This window comes from Microtus ochrogaster, unplaced genomic scaffold (genome assembly GCF_000317375.1).
Source record: "Microtus ochrogaster isolate Prairie Vole_2 unplaced genomic scaffold, MicOch1.0 UNK6, whole genome shotgun sequence".
NCBI lineage: Eukaryota > Metazoa > Chordata > Mammalia > Rodentia > Cricetidae > Microtus > Microtus ochrogaster.
The window spans coordinates 10,551,046-10,557,481 of record NW_004949104.1 but is presented as its reverse complement, the minus strand read 5'-3'; positions in this window follow the sequence as shown (position 1 = coordinate 10,557,481).

Genomic DNA, 6,436 nt, shown 5'->3' with positions numbered 1-6,436 from the left:
ACCTTAATTTTGAAAAAGAAAGTGGTTGGAAGCAAGTTTTGGTGTAGCATTCATTGGAGCCTGGCAGCCACGGTGCAGCCACAGGGCTAGCTAACAGGGAGTCTAACCCTGTGGCAAGGACAGTAAACTTCAGTAAGTGAAAGAGCCAGACTTGGGGGCCCACTCCTGTAATCCCAACCCCTGGTAGGTGGAGGCAGGAGGAAGCCAGGTTCCAAGGCCAGTCAGGGCCACACGAGACCCTATTTCAAAAAGAGTAGTGATGGTAATAATTAATAAAAAAAAGAAATCGAGGAATTTAAAAGGAAGGGCCAAACTGTATTAGTTCAGTCGTGCAGTGTTGGTCTAGCACTAGTGAGGTTCTAGGTTCAACTCCCAGCACCAAGGGAAAAATGGAATCAGGCATCTCTCCACTATCTCTGGGATTCTCCCAGTTTCTCTCTCATTGGTGGCCATGTTACTCTACCTGCAGATAGGGTTTTTTCTCCTTTGGCAGGGACTCCGGTGCCCAACATCTCTATATTTTGTATCTCATGACTTCAGAAACCAGAGACACCATCAACCAGTTGGGGCCAACCACATACCTTCCAATTTTTTTTCTCTTTCATGCTGGGACTGAAAATTCCTTGATTGATAGTGTTTTTCCCCTCGTGTTTAGACCGAAGTCTTGCACTTCTGGGAAGAACATCACAGAAGCGATGGAATGCCCTTCTTAGTGCATTAGATCAAGAGCTACTCTGTCTGTGTAAGGTTTATTACTGGTCATGTGAACATGGATCGCGTGGTTCAAAGGAAGTCAGCTGGGTTTCTCTTTTGCTAAGTCCCACTTTGTGATTGGTGTCTTGGGGTAGGGGTTTCTGAACACTGGGCACAGATGTAAATTGCTCATCATGTACGATTTTTACAATATGTTACCAAACAGCGTTCCTTCTTCCTTTATCCCACAAATGTCACCTACTTATTCACTGTGAGGTAGCCCTGTGGCATGAGCCCTGAATGAAGACCGTGGCACTATCATGTGTCTCTCCATGGTCTCAGTGGGCCTCACAGTCCTGATCGCAAGCGGGGGTGAGCACACACGTGGTGGTTTGAATGAGAATACCTGTGTTGGCCAACTTTATGTCAGCTTGACACAAGCTAGAGTCATCTGCAAGGAGGGCCCTTCATTGGGAAAATGCCTCCATAAGATCAGGCTGTAGGCAAGCCTGTAGGGCATCTTTTAAATTAGTGACCCATGAGGGAGGGACCATTGGGTGGGTTGCTATCCCTGAGCTGGTGGTCCTGGTTTCTATAAGGAAGCAGTTTGACCAAGTCAGGGGGAGCAAGCCAATGAGACGCACTCCACCATGGCTTCTGCATCAGCTTCAAAGTTCCTGTCCTGACTTCCTTTGATGGTGAACTGTGATATGGAAGCCTAAGCCAAATAAATCCTCCCCTCCCAAGTTGCTTTGGTCATGGTGCTTCATCACAGCAATAGGAACCCTAAGTAAGACATCCCCCCTAGGGTCTGGCATTTGAACACTTGGTCTCCAGTTGGTGGCACTGTTTGGGAAAGCCTAGGAAATGGGGCGTTACTGGAGGAAGCATCTCAGCGTTCACTCTCTCTGCATGGTTCATGATGTGAGCCCTCTGTTTCCTGCTCCTCCATCATGGACTCTAACCTTCTGGAATCATAACCCCAAATAAATTTGTCGTTTCTAAATAGCCTTGGTGATAGTGTTTGTTCACAGCAAGGGAAATGTAATGCATGCAACACCTTCCTATGCAGCGTGGCTGGCGCTGAAGGGGGACTTGTGCTTATGAACTGACCGAGGTTACCATCATTAGTTCTGTGCCCTCAGCCCTGGCCTTTCTCCGCTCTGGCCTGCACGTATCTGTGGTCTGTTTGCATCCTGCCTTTGTTCATGCCCTCAAGCGTCTGTCTGTCCTCACCAACATGATTTCCTCCTACTGGCCAAGCCTCACCTGTGATGTCATTCCATAAGTTTGGGAGACACAAGAAGAGTCCTGTCCAGACTAGCTCCTTCTGGAGCCTTGTCAGCAATTACTCAGTATGCCTTGAGGTGCTGAGTGACACCTGGAACCTGGGGGTGGCAGATAAAGATCTCTCCTCCTCTGGTGGTGGTGAGCGAGAGAAGTAGACAGGGCCTTCCTCTAACAGAGTTTCAGCACTGAGAAAGGAAGATGCTGCACTCCATAGAGTATTCCAGACATGTGTGTGAGAAAGGAAGCTGCTACAGTAGCCATCGGTGGTAGACACAGGCCTGATTCTGATGGTAAGAAGATCAAGAGTTCGAAGCCAGCCTGTCTCTATCAAGATCCCATCTCAGAATGAGAGAGAGAGAGAGAGAGAGAGAGAGAGAGAGAGAGAGAGAGAGAGATCTGTCTGTGCTTAAAATCACAACCCAAGAGGATATACTTACTCTGAACCAATCACCTAAACTGATTTCACTTTTAACTTTTTGAGATATGTTTTTTGTTTTGTTTTGTGTCTCGTACAGTCTGATCTGGTCATGACCTCACTCTGTAGCTGAGGGTTTCCCAGCTCCTGCTCCTCGCGCTGCTACCTCCCAAGTGCTGGGACTACAGTAAACGCCACCACACCCCAAGAGACAATTTTTAAAAGCCAAGAAAGGGCAGGTGAGATGATTCAAAATATACTCGCTCTTGCTCAGCAAGCCCCACGACCTGTGCTGAGCCCCAGAGGCCACAGCAGGAGGAGAGAACTGACTGCTGAAAGTTATATTCTGACCTCCACACAAGGCCTGCGTGCTCCCACGGACTCTCTTCTCTGCCTCTGTGTGTGTCATAACAAAGTACCTTAAAAATAATAAACTGAAAAACAAACGTAACGGAGGTACAAGTAGTGACCTCACTAAGCTCAGCTTGGCGTCCCCCGGGTTGAGTTTCAGAGCTGGTGGCCAGCCACTACAGTCACTACTTCTTCTTGGCTTTTTACCCAAGATCATAATGATCAACATGATAAAGGCAGACAGCACTTTGGAACTCCTACAGGGCCAAGAAATGCCAGCTATTCCTATCCTGGGGCCAAAGAACTGAGTTCTAGGACCTGTTTACCCACAGCTCAGGGAGCATCCATTCTGTGGCCCTGTCAACTCAGGGAGGCCACTGATCAACACACAGGAAGCTCTCCCTCCAACCAGGCTCAATAGCCCCTGCAAGTCAGTCCTGGGGGAGGAAAAGGCAGCTGTTGGCTGGGTTTCTGCCCAGCTGCATCTGAGCAGTAATTGGTGAGAGTAGCCTCAGGCTGACTTTTATTGCCTTCCCCAGGTGGGCCCTAAAACTGCTGGAGCCTAAAGCCACAGCCTTCCCACAAGGCCTAAGAATCTTTGACCTCAAACTCCCTGTGGACCCAAGGCTAGCTTTAAACTCTTGAGGTCACAGCACCCTGGAAGCAGAAGCAGGAATATCTATCTGTAGCTTGAACCCAGCCTGGTCTCCATAGTGAATTTGAGGAGAGCTTGGACTATATATAGAGACTGTGTGTGTGTGTGTGTGTGTGTGTGTGTGTGTGTGTGTGTGCATATGCGCATGTGTTCATGAGAAAAATGAGAAACATCCTACCCCCCCCCCGTCACTGGTTTCTTAATCATAAGAATCCTTTTGAGAATCTTTTTTTTAATATTTATTTATTTATTATCTATACAACATTCTGTCTGTGTGTATGCTTGCAGGCCAGAAGAGGACACCAGACCCCATTACAGATGGTTGTGATGTGGTTGCTGGGAATTGAACTCAGGACCTTTGGAAGAGCAAGCAATGCTCTTAACCTCTGAGCCATCTCTCCAGCCCCTCCTTTTGAGAATCTTGTTAATGCAATTGTCCTTTCTTAGCTGCAGTGAATGCTTTTCATAATCACTATAAACTGTGTTTCTAACTCTGTCACATTAGAATCTGTTCTGTGAGTCTCTTTTCTGAATCTGGGGGAGGTGGCTACCTCTGGGGTGCTGTTGGTTCTCATCTCCTGGACATGTGTGGTCTTGTACCTCTAGCTCTGTGGCTAACAGTTGGTAGTCCTATAACAATAGTTGATTAGTTGTTTAACCACAGATTTTTTTAATGCATTATTGAAGATACAGATAAAAAAATTGATGAAGTAGGATGTGGTTGTTAAAGGCAGGAGAACGAGGTGAGGAGAGGGGTCAGGAAGGAAAGCATACACTTCCATGGGGTCTCCCACCCAGTAGAAAGCAGGTTTTGGAGCAATGAAAAAGAAAGTGGAGAATTCTTTCTCAGTTCCCTGACTGTCTGGCCCAAGGAATACTGAGGCCAGATTTGACTTAAAGGAATGTTCAGTGGGTCTCCAAAAGACATCCCACTGGGAGTGAGGTGCATGACACAGCTCCCAGGGATAAGGCAGAGGAAGATTGAGTGGGCACAGCGAGTGAGGTAGAGAAAGATCCAAAGGGCTGAACGCACTGGTGTCCAAGGGAGGATCAGACTGAGTGGGCACAAGCTGTTTCAGTTTGTCATCACACAGGAACAGGGGCCCAGGGCTCTGAGCCCAACAGAGACACAGTCACCTGATACCAGGACTTGGAGAAAAGCCAGAAGTCAAGAAAAGAACTGTGCTCAGGAAAGGGAGCCTCACATCCAGGGGAATGGTCAGAGGCCAATAATCCTGCCAGAGACCTAACTGTTGGTACTGAATGAAATAAAGCGTCAGCGAACGAGAAAGCAGGTTTGTTGCAGGTGGAAGACAGCGGATGAGAAAGCAGTACCTAAGGGGTATTTGGGCCAGATCTGACTGCAAAGGCAGACGAGTTTAGAAGCCCTAATGTCGGGCACTGAGCGCAGAGGGTGGAGGTATAGATGATGTCAAAATTCCCATGAGTGAGGCAGAGAGGTGAGACCCAAGGGTCTGTAATTCCTAGAGTTCCAGGAATTCAGAGGGCCGATTTCAAGAAGGCACAGGCTTCTCAGGGATTCATCAAACACAGAGTAGGGGCCAAGGGCTCTGAGCAGGAAAGAGCCTTGTTTTCCTGGTACCAGGATTTGACGAGTCCTCACCCGTGGAAATGGCCAGAAGTGGAGAAGAGGGGGCTCACCAATCAATCATACCGGGCAGGAGGAAGCGCAGGGAGAGCCTTTCCAGATCAGGGAACCAATGTAATTTATTTAAAAATGCCGCGAACTCACGCCATGTAACAAGACATGGGAGGTTTATTGGAAGAGGAGAGAAAATGGTAAGAGAAAGGGTCAGAGAAGGAGTAGGGGGACCGAGATTGTTCCCTGGGGACAAGAGTAGCAGAAGAGAGAGAGGGAGTAGAGAGAGGAGAGAGAGGGAGAGGAGTGGGCGATATGGGAAGTGGGCAAAGTCCACCTTTTAAAAGGGAACATAGCGAACGTGCACAAGAGGTGCTCTTAGTGGCTGCAGCTGAAGATGTACCCTGTCAGGACCCCAAGGGCAGGCCAGTACAGATGCCTGAATAAATGCTAACACTCCTCTCAGGACCCCCAAGGGCAGGCCAGTACAGATGCCTGAATATTAAGGCCTAGTATGAGGTCTGTGTAAGGAGGCGATGTTAGAGCCAGGTGCGGTAGAGTATTTTTTTTTTGTTTTGTTTTGTTTTGTTTTTTGTTTTTCGAGACAGGGTTTCTCTGTGGCTTTGGAACCTGTCCTGGAACTAGCTCTGTAGACCAGGCTGGTCTCGAACTCACAGAGATCCGCCTGCCTCTGCCTCCCGAGTGCTGGGATTAAAGGCGTGCGCCACCATTGCCAGGCTGCGGTAGAGTATCTTTAATCCCAACACTCTGGAGGCAGAAGCAGGTGGACGGACCACTGTGAGTTAGAAGCCAGTCTGGTATACAGAGTGAGTTCTAAGACAGCCAGAACTAAGTTAGACCATCAAAAGGAGAAGGAGAAGGAGGAGAAAAGATAAATGTTAGAATATTATGTCATTGTGAGCCCAGAGCTAAGTGCCGCCACATATCACTTAGGAAGTGAATTCGCATCCTGCCTCCTGCCTAAGAATGGGAGAGCCCAGCTGCAGGCTCTTGCTGTGAACCTTCCCTGTACACAAAACGTATAATAAAATACGACTCCCTCCCTGCCACATAGGCTGATTCTGACTGTCTGTCTCTGGTGCTGGGGTCTGAACTCTCCTTGGAGTCTCTGCCATGCTGTTATCCATTGATAGCTCTTCTATGCCTTGGTGCCCAGTAATCTGTCTCAGCGTCCTCTGATGCCCCAGTCCAGCACAACAGGCTGAGAGCCCACATTGCAGCAAGGATCTACTTCAGTAGAGCTAGGAGTAACAGGCTGATGAGAAGGACTGGAAACCGGGGAACCCAAGCCAACCCAAGAGGAAGGGATGAAGCTCGGGGACTCAGAAATACTCCCTAGTACCCCACCACTGAGCTGAGCACTAGTCCTAAAACTTTCTTTTTCATCCAGCAGTGCTCACGTGTGTGAGTG